Here is an 18,538-nt window from a genome sequence, read left to right as displayed (position 1 = left end):
TTAGCAAATATTGGTTATTTTTACTGGAACCATCTCAGAGGGGGTTTTAGAAGATCCACTGAGAATGAGAGCCACCTGGGCCATCAGTGTCCCCAAGCTCACATCCACACCCTTCTTGGGCTCCTGTCCCTGAGGCCATCCACAAGCCCTGGGTAGAGGTAGTGACCATGGCTGGAGCCCGGCCTCAGTTTGAATTCCCACCCAGCTGGTTCCCAGCCTCCGACGGGCCTCTCAAGTGTGGCCGACGGGGGGTGTCCTTCATGGATTTAAATCCCCCCTGACCCCCTGGTATGGAGGCACTTGTGGACACCTGTGTCACACTGCACCTGACAGGTGGGGAGAGCTGGAGTCAGAGGGTGACAGCACCAGAGTGAACAGACCCTCCCCACTGGGCTGCAGGGTGGGGGCCTCTGAGAACAAGGCTGAGGCCCTGGTGCTGTGGTCGGGGCTCAGTCAGTGGGTGCCCCTCTCCCTCCTCTGGGTCCCTCTCAAAACAGGGCTGGCTCCAGGCCCAGCCAATGCCCCAACCACCCACCCACGGCGGCTGGGCCCTGGCTGCCAGCCCAGTCGCCCCCAGGCCTCCACCTAAGCCCTCTGCAGACTCCCCCACCCCCGGCATCTCTGTGCAGGTGGCTGGGCTCAAGGACCTTGACCCCCGCCCCACAGGGAAGTGGTAGCACCCGGCCAAGGAGAGAGTCCTGGGGGTGGCTGCTCTGAGCCAGGCCCCCTGTTGGACCCCAGGCTCTACACGTGTGTGCTATTGCTCTCTCTCTCTCTCTCTCTCTCTCTCTCTCTCTCTCACACTCACACACACACACACACACACACACACACACACACACGGCTCCCTGGTCTCTCCTAGACCCCAAAAAAGTCCCAAACACCAGAGAAGAGCATGGTCCCGGGAGGTCCTGGGGCAGAGGGAGAAGGTGCCAGGGTCTTGGGCAGGACCGAGCCCCTCTCCACCCCGTCACAGGAAGCCAGGGGAGTGGCCATGTGCGATGGTGGCAGCCGGGCCCTGGGCTCCAGCTAACCCCTCCATATGGTTTCCTTCCAGTTAGAAAGTGGGCCAACCGCGACATTTCTCCCCCCATCTGGGGAGACAGATGGACAGAGGAAGAGGCTGGACTAGAAGGGGCAGGGGAGGGAGGACGGCCACCTGGCTCCGGGAGGGAGGGGCAGGGGACCGGAGTTAACTGCCCTCAAACAGGGAGAAACTGTCAGGTCAAGTTGCGTTTCTGGGCGAGGGTCCCTCAGAGGCCCCGTGTGCCAGTCCCTCCTGCCCCTCCAGGCACATGGCGGTGCTTCGTTTTGCTAGTGAGAGGGTTAGGTGACCGCAGCTCAGCTAGGAGGGTGTGCCTGGGTCCCCAAGTGCCGAGACGGCGTGCAGTCTGAGGAGGGTCCCGTGTTCTCACAATGATGCGAGGGGGTCCTGGAGGGAGGGGGTCCTGGAGGGTAGGGGGGTCCTGGATAGGGGGGTCCTGGAGGGGAGGGTCCTGGAGGGAGGGGCGTCCTGGAGGGGAGGGGGGTCCTAGATGGGGGATCCTGGAGGGGAGGGGGGTCTTGGAGGGAGGGGGATCCTGGAGGGGAGGGGGTCCTGGAGGGAGGGGGGTCCTGGAGGGGGGGGTCCTGGAGGGGAGGGTCCTGGAGGGGGGAGGTCCTGGAGGGGGGAGGTCCTGGAGGGGAGGGGGGTCCTGGAGGGAGGGGGGTCCTGGAGGGGGAGGTCCTGGAGGGGGGAGGTCCTGGAGGGAGGAGGGTCCTGGAGGGGAGGGGGGTCCTGGAGGGAGGCCCTTGGCATGGAGCTCGGGAGACCCCTCGCTGACAGGCGTCCGAGGCAGGTGGGACACAGTCTGTCAATTCTCCATGGATTCAGATCTGAGGTGGCACCAGCCCCACACGTCCAGCTTATAGGTGAGAACACAGGCAGGGGGTGAAGGGCTTCCCAAGGTCGTGAAGACAGACAAGGGCAGAGCCAGGGTGGAACCCAGGCCATCTGGCTCCAGGGTCCCCTTTCAGCCCGTCCTGTGGGGAAGAGAGAGGGTGTAGGGTCAAGGGAACCCAGGAGACCTGGAGCACAGGCGTTCAGATGGGCGTTGCCGTCCCCAGGATGGGAGACCCTTGGCTCACTGCCCAACGTCAGCTTGGCTGCTCAGGGGAGTGGGGACCAAGGGGTGGCTCACCAGGGACAATCCTGGGGGATACAAGCTCCTGGTGGTGGCCTCAGCCTCAACTGCTCCTGGCCATAGCCAGAGAGGACTGAGGTGGCCCACAGGGACAGCATTGACTGATACCCACCACATGTTTGGCTCCACTCTGCAGCGGAGTCTTAAGGGGTCCTTGCCCACCCCTGGGGCAGGTGCCGATATCCCCAACTTACAGATGTGGAAACTGGGGCTTAGAGGTCCCCGAGAGCCTGACCAAGGTCACACTGCCAGTAACAGGGACTGTGATCCCTGCCAGTGCCCAGAGCCTCCCTCAGGCTGAGGGGCCCCCACGTCTGCAGCCCCTGCCCGCTGCTGGAAAGCACCCTGTCCTCGACAGCTCGCAGCCGTGAAAATCCCCCACAGCGACTACCAACACCAAAGGGCCGGGGTTTCCAGGCCGGTCTCTTCCCCAGCCTCTGCTGTTTAGGTGGTGTGTGCACACACGTGGGCACACACAGACACGGATGCACACACCAGTGCCACCAACGTGCACGATCACATGCAGCCCACACACTACAGACCACAAGCCACACACCAGCCCGCTGCGCTCCTGCTCCCAGGCCCTGGATGTCACCATGGGAACCACGTTAACACTCCCTGGGATGCCCTCCCCCCACACCCTCCCCCACGCCCTCCCGCCCTCCAGGCTCTCATCAGTACAACGGGAACACAGGAGTCCACCCTGCCGCAAAACCAGCACATAAAACCCACAGAGCAGCCAGGCACCATGGCCCACGCCTGTCATCCCAAAGGCTGGGGAGGCTGAGGCAGGAGGATGGGGAGTCCAAAGCCAGCCTCAGCAAAGGCAAGGTGCTAAGCAACTCAGTGAGCCCCTATCTCTAAATAAAATACAAATCAGGGGCTAAGGATGTGGCTCTGTGGCTCAAGTGGTAGCGCGCTCGCCTGGCATGCATGAGACACTGGGTTCAATCCTCAGCACCACATAAAAATAAAATAAAGATAAATGTCAAGGAACCCAACATTTTAAAAAATAAATAAATAAAATACAAATAGGGCTGGGGATGGGGCTCAGCGGTCGAGCGACCCTGAGTTCAATCCCCGATGCCAAAAAATAAGAAATAAAAAACCCCCTAAGCCTGGTTGTCTTAGGGCAGGTCCAGGGCCATGCGGGTACAGGAGTCTGGGCTGGTGCCCTGTGGCCCCCAGGCCCTCCTGGTCCCCCTGGGAGCCCCTCACACCTATCACCAGCCCCTGCTGAGCTTGCTGCCAGGACCCTGCCCACTCAGCCCCCTGACCAGAGCCCACCTGCCACATGCCAGCTGCCAGCCCTGCCAGCCCAGCCAAGGCATGGCCTCTGCCTGCTGGGCCAGGGGCAGGAAGCCACTGCCACCTGCCAAGGACAGTCGAGTGGCCCTTGTGTCCGAGCTGGATGGAGAGCTAAGAGGCTGAGGCCAGAGAGGGATTGTGCCTTACCCAGGGACACACAGCAGCTGGGCAGAGCTGCTGGGCAGAGGAGGCCATGATCACTGCCCAGGAGATTTAGGTCCTGGGCACCACTGACCGCTTCCCCACGGGAGCTGCTCCAGCCCTGCGCCCCTCCATGCCTCCCCTTCTCCCTGTGCTCCCACCCATCAGTATTGGCTGGTCCTTGGTGTCATCCCTCAACTGGACACCTGATCAAGGAGTGTCCTTCAGAGCACTTTGGAGGGTCTCGTGGCCATATCTTGCGTGTGCTGGGAGCCTGCCAGCCCCTCCCGTCCCCATTCATTCCCAGGGAACCTCTGTCACCTGGCATGGGACACACAGAGACGCTCACCACCGCCCCCTCAGAGCCTGCGAGAGGAATGGAAACACCTAAATGTTTAACGACAGAAGGGACAAACGGGCATGTCCCCCAGTGGAACATGAGGTAGTCAGGATGACTGAAGTGGCTCTCGTGGCAGCCGGACGGTCTCCAAAACATAAAATGGACTCAAACAATGCACGGGCAGCTTGACCGGTCCTGTTTACGTAAAATCTAGAGACCACGTCGGTATCCCTCATCCCTGGGACACACAGACACCTTCCTACGGGACAGCTGCGGGCGGGCCAGCCATTGCAGGCAGGCTCCCTGCGAGCTCCCTGGCGCTCAGGCTCTGCTCCGCCACAGCCACCGTGGGAACTCAGAAGTGCAGGCAGGAGAAGAAAGGACTAGAGCTGAGCAGGCTCCTGGGGGGCTTCCACTCAATTCCCAAAGTTTGACTTTTAAAAAAAATTTGGAGGGGGGGGACAGGGTTGTGGCTCAGAGGTAGAGCGCTTGCCTAGCACATGCGAGGCCCTGGGTTCTGCCCTCAGCACCACCTAAGTGTGAAATAAAGATGCCGTGTCCACCTATAACTGAGGAATAAATATTTAAAAATTTGGGGGGGACATCATGCCTGTATCTGCTTATTTTTGTCTGTGGTGCTGGGGATCGAGCCCAGGGCCCTGCGCGTGCCAGGCAGTCACTCACCGCTGAGCCCCGTCCCGGCCCCTGCTAGTCCATGCGTACAGCTCTGGGTTGGAACCCAGGGCCCACAGGTGCCAGGTGAGGGCTCGAACCCTGAGCCACACCCCAGCAGAACTGTTAGAAACAGGTGACAGCGAGGGCACCCAGTCCTTGAGCAGTACTGCCCCAAGGGGGGCTCCTGGTGCCCCCGAGCCCCGTGCCATGCTAGTCTGTGGGAGGGACCGCGCAGTCACTGTGGCCCCGGGCACGTACAGTGCCTTCCCCGCCGCCTTCCCCCAGGCCTGCCCGGCCTCCCGCTGCCAGGCTCCCCAGGCGCCTCCCTGACAGGGACATGATACAGACAATCCGCCAGCGGAGCTGCTGCCGGGTTCCTGTTGCCTTCTGTGGTCCCCGTGCCCTTTTCATGTGTGGTCAGTGACCCTTCCCAGGGTTCCCGGTGCCACGGGCGTGTCTGTGCGTCTGCCGCTGGTCGCTTCCCCGAGGGCGGAGCTGAGTCTGCTGAGTCCATTTATCCTTCATTCTTTCTTTCTGTTTTTGTTTTGAAAAGGGCTCTACTCTGTTCCTCGCATAGTTAGTCCTAAAGAAACGATAGCGGGAGGAGCTGTCTTCAGGAGCGCACGGTCAGGGAAGCAAGAACAGAAGGGACAGTGATGCCACCCCTGCCCTTCATTGACCAGCAAGTGTTCACTGAGCACCTATTATGTGCCTGGCCCAGTGCTGGACACTGGGATGCAGCCGAGAGGACGGGCCCTCCACCCCAGGGTGAGGGTGAACAGTAAGCACCTCAGAACAGGAGCGGAACCCGAGAGGCCTCATGGTGCCAGGAGGCTGCAGAGGACACCCCGTCGGGGAGGCTGGGGCTGGCCATGTGGCTGAAGGGGCAGGGGCTGCGTCTGAACTCAGCCCTGGCTTTTCTCCAGGAGCTGCTGCCTTGTCAGGGACCGAGACCAAGGATTGCAGCGTGTTGATCCCACCTTCACCAGAGGACTCGCTGCTAAAGTGAATCCACGTCCGTCCCCCACCACCTGCCATTACCCGTGCCCGGGCTTCCCCCTCGTCACTCAGGGGACTTGGGTTTATGTGCAATGAGGTCCTCCTCCCCTCCAGCCTGAGGCAGGCAGGACCCTCTGAGCCCCGGCTCTGCCTGGGTCCCTCCCTGCCCAGCACTGCCCTGTCCCCCAGCATGGCTCTCCCGCTCTGCCTGTCTGAACAAGTCCACTCTGCCACACTGTGAGGCCACCGTCCTCTGCCTTCGAGGTGCTCTCAAGTGTGGCTTGTGCCCACCCTGGCACCGTCAGCCTGGGCAGGCAGAGAGGCCCCACAGGACAAGCTGGCGCCTGCCCTGGGCCACAGGACGGTCTGGCGGCCAGGCCCTGTGGGCTTGGGCACCTCTCTCCGTCTCTCCATGGTTTCTTCAGATCCTTTTATTCTCTCATCTGTTCACCTTGAGACCTACCTGGCCAGACACGGGGACAGGCTGGGTCCCCAGGAAGGAGCCACGACCCCGAGGGCAGTGCTGAGGTCCTCAGCTCGCAGCAGGCTCCCCACCCTCCCTCTCTTGCTGCAGTCCCAGGGCTCACACTCTGACCACCAGCCTGCTGCTCAGTCCCCGGCCACATCTCCGACCCTGGACGCCAGACAAGGAAGGACAGAAATCCTGCAGGGCACCCAGCAATTTCCCAGCGCTCTCTGCCTCCGTCTGCAAGGTACAGTAGGGCTCGGCCCCTGGCAGCCCAGCCAGCTGCCCCTGGAGGCCTGCGGAAAGCCATCTCCTCTCCTCACCATCTTCTTCAAAATCCTTTCAAACTTAAAAATGGAGGCTGAGGCAGGAGGATCGTGAGTTCAAAGCCAGCCTCTGCAACTTAGCAAGGCTCTAAGCAACTCAGTGGGACCCTGTCTCTAAATGAAATACAAAATAGGGCTGGGGATGTGGCTCAGTTAGTGAAGTGCCCTGAGTTCCATCCCTGGCACCAAAATAAATAAATAAATAAAAATGGAGAAAAACAATGAAAAGACAAACCCTAGGAAATCAAGTGGGAAAATCTACACTCCAGCAAAACCGCGAAGGGGCCAACTTGCAAAGAGGTGGGGAGGGGGTGACGGGAACCACGTGGGGAGGGGTCCCTGGCTCCCGGGGTTTATAGCAGAGAGGGACTTGGAGGGACTCAGAGTCACCCCCTTCCCTCCGACCCTCAAAACCAGGCCCTCAGCAGCCCCTTCCCCAAAGCAGCTCTCAGAACAGGGACCAAGACGGCCACTCGAGGGTCAGTGACTGAGAAGATGTAACAATGGGCCCAGACAGCAGGGCTGTGACCCCGCAGAGTGGGAGGACACCAGGCCCTGGGCCAACGCCCCTTTACTGGAGGCTGCTGGGTGGTGTCCCAGGGAGGGGTGGTCCCAGCTGTAGTGGGTCTGGGTCTGCCGAGAGCCCCAGGTCATCCGGAGGCCCGGGCCTGGTTTCCATCACCAGCCTGTCCGCTCTGCCCCCTCTCTGAGCCACCACCTTGTCACACACGGGCACTGGGCTCTCTCTTGTGCCTGGCGTCCACTTTGCACGGGGCTCTGGGCCACAATAACCCACACTCGGTGCTGCTCTGCCAGGGCCACTTGTGGGCTCTGGCCCCAGGCAGGGGTGCACCTCACACACGCGGGGTCCTCCTCAGTCCTGCTTCTGTGGGGGTCACTTTTCCCACCCAGATGCAAATCACTTGCGGTGAGTGCTCAGGAAATAGACTGGCAAAAGAAGCACAGTGTAAGCAAGCTGACCGCCCCTGGCCAACCTGAGGACAGAGAAGGGCAGGAGGTGGAATGGTCACCTCCCTGCTGTAGGTGACTCTAGCCCGTGGCAGTCAGTGGGTCCTCTGGTGAGGGATTCACCAGGTACCAGGAAGACCCAGGTGCTAAGAGACAATGAGAGGGGTCAGTCACCCCGTTTCCCACCTGCTGGATCCCGACACAGCCCAGGGGTTGAGTGCAAATATCGTAAAGCATGAATATTGTGCCTGTGTCCAGCTGCCCTCAGCCTGAGGCAAGGGGGGACAAGCCAGGCCCACTGCTGGGTGACCTTGCCCAGACCCCCACACACACTTCCTCTCCCACGCAGGCCCCCTGCCGCCCATCCAGCAAGGCCTGAGGGAACCTTGGGGCCATACCACCTCTCAGAGCCTGGCCACCCCTCCAGGCCTAGGGACCTTAGGCTGACAAGAGGAGCCAGGTCCAACCTGCTGGGGAGACTCACAGTGGCCGTCCCTCTGGCCTGGCCCAGCCCTGTCCATGTGGGAAGATCTGGGGGAGCAAGGATGGCTGGAGAAGAAGAGGGGGAACACAGGTACCAAGAGCTGGCACAAGAGCCCGAGCCCACACAGCGGGCCCAGGTCCCATCTCAGGACCTTACTGAGTCCTGCAGACAGCCAACCTCCTGCAGCCCCCTCCCCCCCTGGACAATGGGGTGGTGACCCGCCCCACACAGCAGGGTGCAGGTGAAGACAGGCCCCCAGGGACTCTGGAGGAAGACCTAGGCCCTGGGGCTCCAGCCAGGCCACAGTGGGAGACCCTGCTGACACCGAGGGAGGCTGCCAGGCCACCGGGAGGGCGGTGTTGTTCAGAGGCGCGTTGTTCATGGCGCTAGACTGCAGCAGAGGGAAAGTGGGAGTGATCCACCTTAACACAGACCCATTGAGCAGAACACCCCTGAAGTGAGGAAGGCAGAAAAAATAGGGCAGGGGCCTGGAGGGAAGTGTTTGGAGGTGGGGGTGGCAGTCGGGGACCCACAGCCGGGCACAGGAAGTGGCCAGTCCCAGGCTCACTGGGGCCCCACCCCAGGCCCAGCCCAGCCCAGCCCCTGGCCGCAGCGGCCACACGCAGCACTCGCTGTGACGGAGGGAGCCCCCTTCTCAGGCTCCCCTCAGAGAAGGCAGGGGACTTGCTGAGGCCCACCCAGGCCCAGAGCGGCCGAGGTCCCACCCAGGCCCTGGACGGGGCTGCAGTGAGCAGGGCCTCAGCTTCTCTACCTGCCCCATCCCACCTGCCTAGGGCCCCCGATTTCTCCACATCCCCTACAAAATAGCCCAGCTCCTTCCCAGTCACCTGCCATCCTCCACCTTATGCTGTGGTCAGTTTTATAACTTATCTGCTTCAAGGAGAGAGCTGGAAGCAGGTGGCCAGGATTCAAACCTCAGCTTGACCACTTCTTAGCTGTGTGACTTTGGACAAGTTACTTAACCACTCTGGCTCTTGTCTCCCACAAGAGAGTATGAACAATGGGTCAATACACATAAGACGTTTAGGACAGTTCCAGGCACAGGAGTACTCAGTAAGTGCTTGCTATTATCACACTGCTGTAAACTTCCTCTACCGGCCCGTGAGTCCCTTCAAGGGGACACTGGGTCTTTCTCATTCCCAACTCCCCTGGTTCCAGTGCCGGGCACACAGGAGGTGTTCAATCAGTGTTCACAGAACTGATCTTCATCTCCAGCCACGTTGTCCGCCTGACGCCTGGGAGAAGGAGGGAGTGCTGGGCGGGTGGCAGAAAGCCCCGCGTGGGGCGGGGCCCAGGGGAGATGACCCCTGGCCAGCTCCCCGTCAGCAGCAGGAGCTCGGGCCTCTCGAGGGTCAATGAAGGGGCCTGGAGGAAGAGCCCGGGTCAGGGGCCTGCAGCTGGGCCTGCGGTTTGGCCAGGATGAAATGTTTAGGAGCTCACGTCCCCAGGGAGTGGAACCTGACGGCAGAGTGACCAGAGGGGTAGAGACGCAGGCCGTCTCCCACCTGCCCCATCCACCACCAGCAGGCAGTGGGTGACGAAGTCCTCTTCAGGCCAGGGCAGGTGGGAGGGTGAGGCAGGAGCCAGGCCCTGGGTGGAGCCATGGCCCCAGCGTAACGGGGTGAACCCTTCACCCCACTAGAACCAGCTTCCTCAGGACCATGGTGCTGTCCCCCCACGCCTGAGATGGAGGACGGAGCCACCAGGATGGAGCAGTGTCCCCAACCAGCCTGGGGGCAGGATGGCAGCTAGGGTGACACCCTTCCACAGGCTGGATAGCAGAAGAAGCCGCCTGACCCAGGAGCCAGGGGAGACCCTCCGGAGCCCTGGGCTGCCTGTGACTCGGGTTAGAAGAGCTGGTGGACCAAGGTCAGGGGCTCAGGCCCAGACAAGGGCCGCGAGCGGAAGAAATGCCCACCCCTCCCCGATCAATCGCCCTGGGCTCCCGCCGTCCTGTTGGCAGAAGGCTTGAGACCCAGAGCCTGCTTGGCCGGACCTGGGAGCAGGGACACCGAGACCAGACAGGAGGGGGACACCGGGCCAAGGTCCTGGAACAGCCCAGGGTGGGCCTCAGGAGGGCTCCCAGAGCAGGGCAAGGAGGGGTGAGAGGCCCCTGTAGTTTCCCTCCACAGACACTTGGGGCAACATGATTTTCCCTACCGTGGAAGTGTCCGTATGCAATACAGGGACATCCTGGGAACCCGGGCACTGAATATTATCAGTAGGGACCCAGATTGTAATAATGATCTCAAGTGCCCCGTACTGCTGCGTGCCCCAGCGCAGGGCGGGACTGCCTGGTGATTCAGCTCCTTTCTGACCTAAGCCAGGGACCAGGGAGGGACAGCCATTGGCCCAAGGCCGTCCAGCCATGCCCCCACACTCTAACCAGGCCCTCTGTGGGCTGGCCATGGGAGTGCCAGGGAGCTCAGTGCCAGGGCGGTCCCACCTCACCAGGGCCTAACCCCACGCACCCCTTCCCATTGACACCACCCAGCCTGCCCCCCTGGCCCTCCACTCCCCCAACACTCCAGTCCCACCCGCTCTCTCAGCGCGAGTCCAGCTCCTCAGCCCCATCCTGAGGCCCTGCAGGACTGAGCCCAGCCACCCTCCAGTTCAGCCCCATCACGCCCACCCAAGCAGCACCTGCTGTCTCCAGCCACACCAGGTGTGCCACCCCGTGCTCCTGCCACCTTGATGTCTAGTTCCCCGTCCTTCCCAGACGCCTCTCCTCTCGCAAGCTCCTCCCATCTGTCCTTGAGGATTCAGCTCAGAACCCCGCCTCCTCCAGGAAGCCCTCGGGGTGTCCCCAGGCCCCTCCTCCCCTAGGTGGCAGCAGAACCCCTGCGCTGCACTCCTGCTTATGGAAAATTTTGGACTAGGTGCCTCTGTGCCCAGGCTCCTCCAGCCTGGGGGGGGGGGGGGCGGGTGGTGGCCCAGTCGAGCCACATGCACTGCCAGCAGCCCCTGAGTCAGCAACTCGCCAGCGCCCCGGGGCCAGGACAGTCCTAGATGCTGGGGACAGCCGTAAAGAGGACACACAAGAACCCCGCCTCGTGGGGTTCACATCTACCAGGAAGCGCAGGACTATGGCCACGAGCCAAAGACAAAATGAAAGCGTGAGCTGCTGGTGACTTCATGAGGCCCGTGTCCAGAGGCCTCTGGGGCCAGCTCCAGCTCAGCTGCTCCCAGCTCACGCCCCTGCCATCCTCTGCCTCCTCTGTGCCATTTCACACCCAGGGAAACAGAGCCCTGGGACAGGGCCTCGTCCTGCCGCCCCTTCTACCACCATCCCCCCCCCCGCCTTTCCACGTCTCCCTGTTCCTTCCCCCTCCCACCTTCCTGGGTGACCCACAAGGGGCCCCCAGCTCCAACTCAGTAAAAGCAGAAGGGAGACGACAGGGGCTCCCTCAGCTCCCCCCCTCCTCCTGCTTGTCACTTTGTCCCACTTCCTCCCCCATCCCAGGGCCTCCCCTGAGCCCCAAGACATCGTTAGCTTTTCTCTGGCTCATTAAAAATGAGAATTTGCATAGAATGTCCATATGATCATCTGTCTACAGCAAAATGGGGCACAGAGACGATGCAGGGTGGGAGCTGCGGGGAGCCGAGGACGGTCGAGGGCAAGGAGGGAGGACCCTGACCAGGAAGGGGCCACGTGCCCATCTGGGGGCCCGAGGCCTCGGAGGCAGCCCCTTCCCGCCTCAGCCCATGCCTGGGCTTCCTGAAGCTAACTCACCTGCTCTGGCCATTCTTGAAATAACCGCAAAGAGTACAATTATCTCCACTTCACAGAGACCGGGCGCCCGGGGGACAGCGGCCTGTTGTAGGACACGCAGCAAGTCTGCCCATCCTAGGGACAGCCTCCGCCGGGGGGCCCCACCTCAGGGACCTGCTGCTCTGGAAGGGGCCGTCCAGCCTGAAGCTCAGAAGACAGGTGCAGACCCCCCCAGGACCCCCCCAGGTCAGGCTCCCCCTCCCCAGCCCCACCCTGGCTCCCTCCCCAGGCCTGCGGTTTAGCCAGAGATGGGGGGGGGTTGCTGGAGACAAGGGCACCCCCCTCTCATCCCAGCTTCAGAATTGCACTCAGACCTGCCTTGTCCCCAGGAGGTCACAGCAGTGCCCAGACATAAACTCGGTGGGTAAAAAATAAGTTGATAACAAAATACAGGGGGAGGAACCTGTGCTTCACAGCTGGGGTTCGCTCAGCAGCCGCGGACTGACCGCTGACCACGGGCTGGAGCCAATCCACACTACCCAGCACGCCCCGCCTTGGGCAGGGGAGAGCCCGCTGTCCGTGGTGCTGAAGCAGGAGTCTGGGCCTTGGCCCGCCCGGCTGTAGGTTAAAGTCATAAAATGCACCCCAAATATGTCCCTTCTCATGCCTTCACCCCTGATCCAATGGTCACCTCTAGCCTAGATGACCACAGTAGCCTCCTGAGTGGCCCAGGTCTCAGTCTACTCCCCAAACAAGAGCCAGAGGAGCCTGTTAAACTCCAGTCTGCTCATGTCCTTCCTCGGTTCACAACCCTCCAATGGCTCCCAGGTCACCCTGAGAGAAAACCAAAGTCCTCACAGTGGCCCCCAAGGCCCCATGTGACCTGCCCATCCTCTGCTTCTTCTCTCCCCTCACTCATCCTGCCCCTGGCTCTTGGCTGTTCCCCAATGCCAGGCAGGCTGCACCCCAGGGCCTTTGCATTTGCTAGTGCTCGGTCTGGACCCACAGACTCTTCCCACAGGTCTCCACTTGGCTCACCTCTCACGGCCTTTGGGACTTTATCAAATGCCACTTCTGCAGAAAGGCAGGGCTACTCGGCCCTCTGCCCACTTACCCTGCTTTATCCCCCTTCATAGCCATGTCTACCGGCTGCTAGCTGAAGTTCTATTAAGTAACCCTGTCCTGGCTTGTCAATCACAGGATGCCTCTGGCCCTCTCCTCGGATGTGACTGCAGGGGTCAGGGCCTTCATCTGTGTATCCCCTGCAGCACTCCCAGTGTCCCTGTCCCAGGCCTGGCATCCAGCAGGTGCTCAGTGAATATTTATTCTGCACATGAATGAATGACTGCGCCAAAGTGAGGCATAAAAGGGCGGATGAACAGAAGGAAGGAGCACCCACCCTTTCCCCACCAGCCGCCTCCCCTTGGGGCAGCCCCCCTCCCCCTCCCACTCCCCTTCCCTCTCCCCCTCCCTCTCCCCCTCCCCCCCACACTCCCCACAATGCCAGGGTCTTTGAGCCTCAGACTTGAAGCCACAGCTCCTCCATAATCCCTGCTGCCACCCGCAGCCTCTCCTCTCTTCCTCCCTGGCCCTGAGCAGAGCGTTGGCGTGGGGAGGAGGAAGGGTGGATGGAGAGAGTGACAGGCAGAGGGGCTGTAAGGTCCCCATGTAGCCACACGCATGCGCCACGGAGGGAGGCACACGGACCCCTTCCTGGTCTGGCAGATGTGGAACTGGGGGCTCCTCGGTGGAGGGGACTTGCCCAAGGCTCGGGCCGGGCTGGCGGACCCGCCCTCCTGGCCCTCGGCAGCCCCCTGAAGCAGGAGGGAGAAGGGGAGGCCAGGACAGAACGCTGAGCCACGGCTCTCTGCAGAGCCCCAGAGGGCACTGCTCCTGCCACTTCTCCAAGGGCTCGGAACAGGGACTCGGGTGCTGGGGACTTGCCCCGAGAGGCAGGCAGGCCGCGTCCAGAGTCATCAGGTGGAGCGGGTCCTGCACTGGGGCGAGCCGGGCAGCGGCCTTCACCAGATGCTCTTCACAACAGGGAAGCAGCTGGAAGGGGCCCTGTCCCGAGGGAGCCTGGGAGACACGGCCCAATAGGCTCAGGTGAGCATGAGGAGGGAGCGGGGGCAGGAAGAGGAACGTGGGGTTCAAGACAGGCTGGAGGGATCAGCAGTAAAGGGACCAGGGAGGCGAAGGTGTTAAGGGGACAGCTGCTGAGGGGCAGCTACCCTGTGGCCTCAGGTCTGGGCCCAAGAACAAGAGAACAGGGAGCCAGGGACAACCTGGACCTCCACGAGGTGAGAGAGAGAGAAACCCAAGAGCTGCAAAGACCTCCACCATGGATGCTCAAGGTCCCCTGGTCCAGCACCTTCACATCAGTGAAGAAGCTGAGGCTCAGAGAGGGAAGGTTAGCAGCCCAGAGTCACACAGCCACCCAGAGCCAGAGTAAGGACTAGAACTCAGCCCCCACTCCCAGATCAGGGCCCTTGGTCCCTCACTCTGCTCTGGTTAATAACGATAACAACTGACACCTTTGGGGACACAGGGTGTTACAGGAGTGCCTGTGCTAAGGACGACATGTGTCGACTCAGTCTCCGTCAGGCACATGGCCTGAGGCGCTGTCCAAGGTAGCGCAGCTCCTGGTGGCAGGGATTTGGCCCAGCTGTCCCTTGGCCCCAGCACCTGGGCTGGGAAACCCTCACTCCACCAGGAGGACCAGGTTTCAAAGGCCGCAGCTGCCGTGAGGCCGTAACCAGCAGAGGGAGGGTTTAAACCCCAGGGGAAACGGACACCTTCAAAAGGAGGTCAGGGAGGAGGCTGCTGTCCCCATCCGCCCGTCCGGGAGGAAGAGATGCAAATTCAGAGCAAAAAAAGCTCAGCCTCCGACATCTTCCTCTTGTCACTGTCACCAAGCTCAGAGGCACAGGCCGAGAGAGCGTGTCCCCACCAGGACCCACACCTCGGAGACGAGGCGCGGAGTGCGGGAAAAGGTGCCGCGCAGCGGGGCCCAGGGACACCCAGCCCTGGGGACTCACAGAATCCAGAGGTGTCAGCTCTGCCACAGGCCAGAGCGGCAGAGAAATCAGAGCAGACGGGTGAAGTCCCCGGGGCAGGCCAGGCAGGCGCAGGGGCTCGTCTTCACGAAGGGACAGGATTGACCTGCAATCACCGCGCAGTCACATTAACCACAGCCGCCTGCCAATCTCCGAGGCCGGCAAGGGGACTAGCTGCGCCCGGTGGGCCTGGTGGTTCAGCAGGGGGTTGGCGCTGGGGCCAGACCCACTTCATGTCCCAGGGCGAGGGACGGGTGGCAGAGGGGGCAGGAAGACCCAGGGAGTCTCAGGCCCGAGGCAGCCTGGTGGATGCTCTGGAGCCGTGGGGACCGGCTGTGCGGGGGGCCCAGGATGTGGAGGGTGTAGGGTCAGAGGACAGAGCACCTGGGCCGCGGGCGGTGGAGCCCCTGGGCGGCCCGTGGACACCAAGCCAGGCCTGGCAGCAGCGCCTCCCTGCTTCTCCGGCCCCTGCCACCTGAGCCAACCTCAGCCACAGCCATGGAGCAGGACACCACTGTGCGCCAGGCACTGTCCCCCTCCCATACACACATTCCCCAACCAAAACACAAAGCCCTGAAGTGGCCCCTGGGCCTCCCGCTGCTCAGGCCTCGCGGGTGTTTCCCTTCCCATCACCCCCTGGGGGGACTGTCCTAAATACAGTCGCAGCAAATGTCTGGGGGTGTCTGGATGAACCAGAATCGCAGGGAACAAGCTGAGAGGAACCTTTGCCTGAGGGAGGAACCCTCCCTGCTTGAGCTGGCGGCCCCACACCTGTCACAGAGAACGCGACACGCCCAAAGGCCGGGCACTGGTCATCTGTTCATGCCACAAACATCTACCGAGGCCCGCTGGGCACAGGAAGGTGGGGCACGGGGATGAGCGGGGTCCTGGCCCTTCCTGGCCACAGGAGCCCAGAGCCAGGGGACAAGGCAGATGGAAGGCAGGGCAGACATGACAGTGAGCCCAAGAAGAGTCCCCACAGCTGCCTGCTCCACCAGGGACGCAGCTCCGCCTGAGGCAGGGCGACGGGGAGTCTGCGGGAGGGGCGCTGAGGTCCTGGGCAGGAGCAGGCTGGGCACAGGGGCTGGGCAGGTTGGCAGGCTGGGCACGGGGGTGCGGATGTCGTGCACTGACGCGTTCCCACCAAGCAGGCACCGCTGAGTGCCAAAAGATTTCTGAATGCAGGGCTGGCCTAAGGGAAGCCCCCCAGCCCCACCACCTGGTGCGCCTGTCCTGGGGTCACCAGCACAGGCCAGGCCCCTCGCCAGGTCCCCGCTGCCCTACTCCTTCCTACCTCCAGGCCCTTGCTCAGGCTGCCCCCCTGCCTGGCCCGCCGTCTCCTCCTCTGCCTGTCCGAGGAGCCCTCGCCCAGCCCTGCACAGCCGCCTTGCCAGCCGGGCAGCCCAGGACAGCACTCACCCACTCCAACAGGGAACGTCACATCCTGTCACCCACTGGGGCCGGCTCTCCTGAGCACTGCTGTGCTCACCATGTCCCCTGAGGAGCCCTGAGAGCAGGGCCCTCAGCTGTGTCCTCTGACACAGGGGCTGGGCACCCCACAGGTGCCACACAAACCCACGAAGCCAGGTTGCTGGGAGCTAGCACCACAGAGGGTGGCTCCTCCTCCTCCTCCCTGAGGACAGGTGACACCTCAGGACAAAGCGTCCAGTGTGGCACAGGAGCGGAAATGCAAGGACGTGCACCCCATGTTTCAAACAAGAGAACCCTGACACAGCCTCTGACGGGCCCGAGGCCCCCCTCCCTGCCCACCGCTGCAGGGAGAGGATTTCTGTCCTTGATGAGTCAGTAGAGGCTGGGGGACAGCAGGAGAGCCCAGTAGGGAGGAGGCTGGGGGTCCCAGGACAGAGCCTGAGCACCGTCATCCTTGGTCTGTCCCTCAGTGGTCTGGGACAGCCACCTCTCAGGCCCAGGGTGGGAGAAGGGCCACAGAAGTAAGTGGTGGGGGCTAGATTCTGTGATGAGTCATCAACAATTATTGAGCAACTACTATGTGCCAGGGGCTGGGCTAGATGCTGTGGGTGCAGCAGGGAACAAAACAGGCAAAGTCTGCCCTTACAGGCTGTAAACAGATAAATAAAAAGTTATTAGTTTAGTGCTGTAAGGAAAACAGAGCAGGGCACAGGGTGGAGAGTCGCGGGCTAAGGAGAGGCGGTTTATGCAGGGTGCTCAGAGGCCCATCTGCGGAGGGGACTGGACGCTCTAAGGACGTGGGCCACGTGGATGAGCAGGGAAAGACCAGGCAAAGGCCCTGGGGCTGGCTTGTGCCTGGCACCATAGCACCAGGACAGAGGCTGGTGTGGTCAGAGCAGGGGGAGGGGGAGGCAGCAGGAAGGGGAGCGGGTGCTCTGAGCGCCCATCCTAGGGGCTTCTGGTTTAGGGGCACCCAGAGGCTCCCCCAAAACACAAATAGCCCCTCTGGGTGGCGCGGCTCTTCCCAGTGGCCAAGCTCCCCCCTCACCAGGAGCCTCAGCAGGTGGTGTCCATCCGCAGCAGGGAAGCCAGGGCCAGAAGCCCCCTGGCCCAGCTCTGAGCCTCCCAGCAGGGCCACAGCCATCGCAGCTGCTCCGCTGACAGAGGCCATCGGAATGCAAGCCTGCCACCCAGCCTGCCACCCAGCCTGCCACCCAGCCTGCCACCCAGCCTGCTACTCAGTCCCGGGCGCCGGAGCTGGAGGTCAGAGCAGCAGCCTGACTCACCAGCGTCTCCGGAATACCAATGGGGGACTCGGGGACACCAGGAGGTGAGGCTTCAGAACCTGTGCTGTGCAAGGGGACAGGATGTCCTCCCAAGAGCAGGCCTGAGTCTGCTCCCTCCGCCCGCCCAGAGGGGCCACCTCGGCCCCCAGGAGCTCAGCGTGAACGTGCCTTGGAGCACTGGACCCACCCACCTGATTAGGCCAGAGCCCAACTCCCAGGGGACCCTATGGAGAATGTCACCTGTGTCCTTGTCACATGCACCCGAGGTGGGACAGCTCGTTGGCTAGGGAGACCCTCAGCTGGATCAAGATCCTGTCCCTCTGCCTTCCGTGTGGTCTCTGAGCCTCGATCTGGCCTCTGTGGAGGGGCTGCCTGAGAGCTCGTGAGTGGACGCCCGTGAAGCAGGTCCGCGGGGCACATCCCTCCCGCCACCCACAGGCGCCCGGGCTCTGACACGCATGCTCCCTGCGACCTGGGGCAGGACCCTTGACATCCCTGAGCCCTGGGGTTCCTCACTGTGGAGTGGGGGGCATCGGTGCGGGTAAACTGAGGCCCACAGCAGGGCCCGGGGATGCAGAGGGCTGAGGAGCCGCAGGTGTTCATGCTCCTACCCCCAAACGTGCCCAGGAAGGGGCCTCAGGGACCTGGCCACCTCTGCACAGGCCTCTCTGCTTCTGTCTCCTCCACCTGCGACTCACGGGCCTTATCCGGGGAGCCCAGGCCGCTCTGCGCCTCTCACCCCAGCCCTGGCCAGGCCCTCACCTCTGCCTGCAGCCCCTCCCCAGGGGCTTGGGCCCACCCAGGGGAGACACGGGGGAGGGGCACCAGACCCTCATGCCACCCCGCAGGCGCACACGGCTGTGCCCACTGATGCCATGGAGGCAGCCCCCAGTCACATGTCCAAAAATTCACGCGTGGACACCGTCCCCAACACGCCCACACATGCCCCGCCTTGCCCAACCGTGAAGCTAGCGGCTCTGCCCCACCCCCCCGCCTTCCAGTAAGGAGCAGCTCTGCCCGGGATCCTGTGGCTCTGTCCCCACCCCTGGCCATGCGTGCTTCCCTGGTGAGAGCACTGCCTGCCCCCTCCGGTGCCCCCTACCCCACGCAACTCCCTTGGTTCCAGTAGTGGCCAGGTACC

The 18,538-nt window shown here is 62.4% G+C and overlaps 1 protein-coding gene across 2 annotated transcripts in view; it reads right to left on the bottom strand.

Annotated features, from left to right (window-relative positions):
• Positions 1-18,538, bottom strand: part of Grm4 (glutamate metabotropic receptor 4) — a 90,522-nt gene that overhangs the window by 32,209 nt on the left and 39,775 nt on the right. The gene's annotated exons all lie outside the window — the stretch shown is intronic.

The sequence above is a fragment of the Marmota flaviventris genome, chromosome 6 (assembly GCF_047511675.1).
Source record: "Marmota flaviventris isolate mMarFla1 chromosome 6, mMarFla1.hap1, whole genome shotgun sequence".
Classification (NCBI taxonomy): Eukaryota; Metazoa; Chordata; class Mammalia; order Rodentia; family Sciuridae; genus Marmota; species Marmota flaviventris.
Note: the sequence above shows the minus strand (reverse complement) of the source record. Positions and strands in the feature narration are given on the sequence as shown.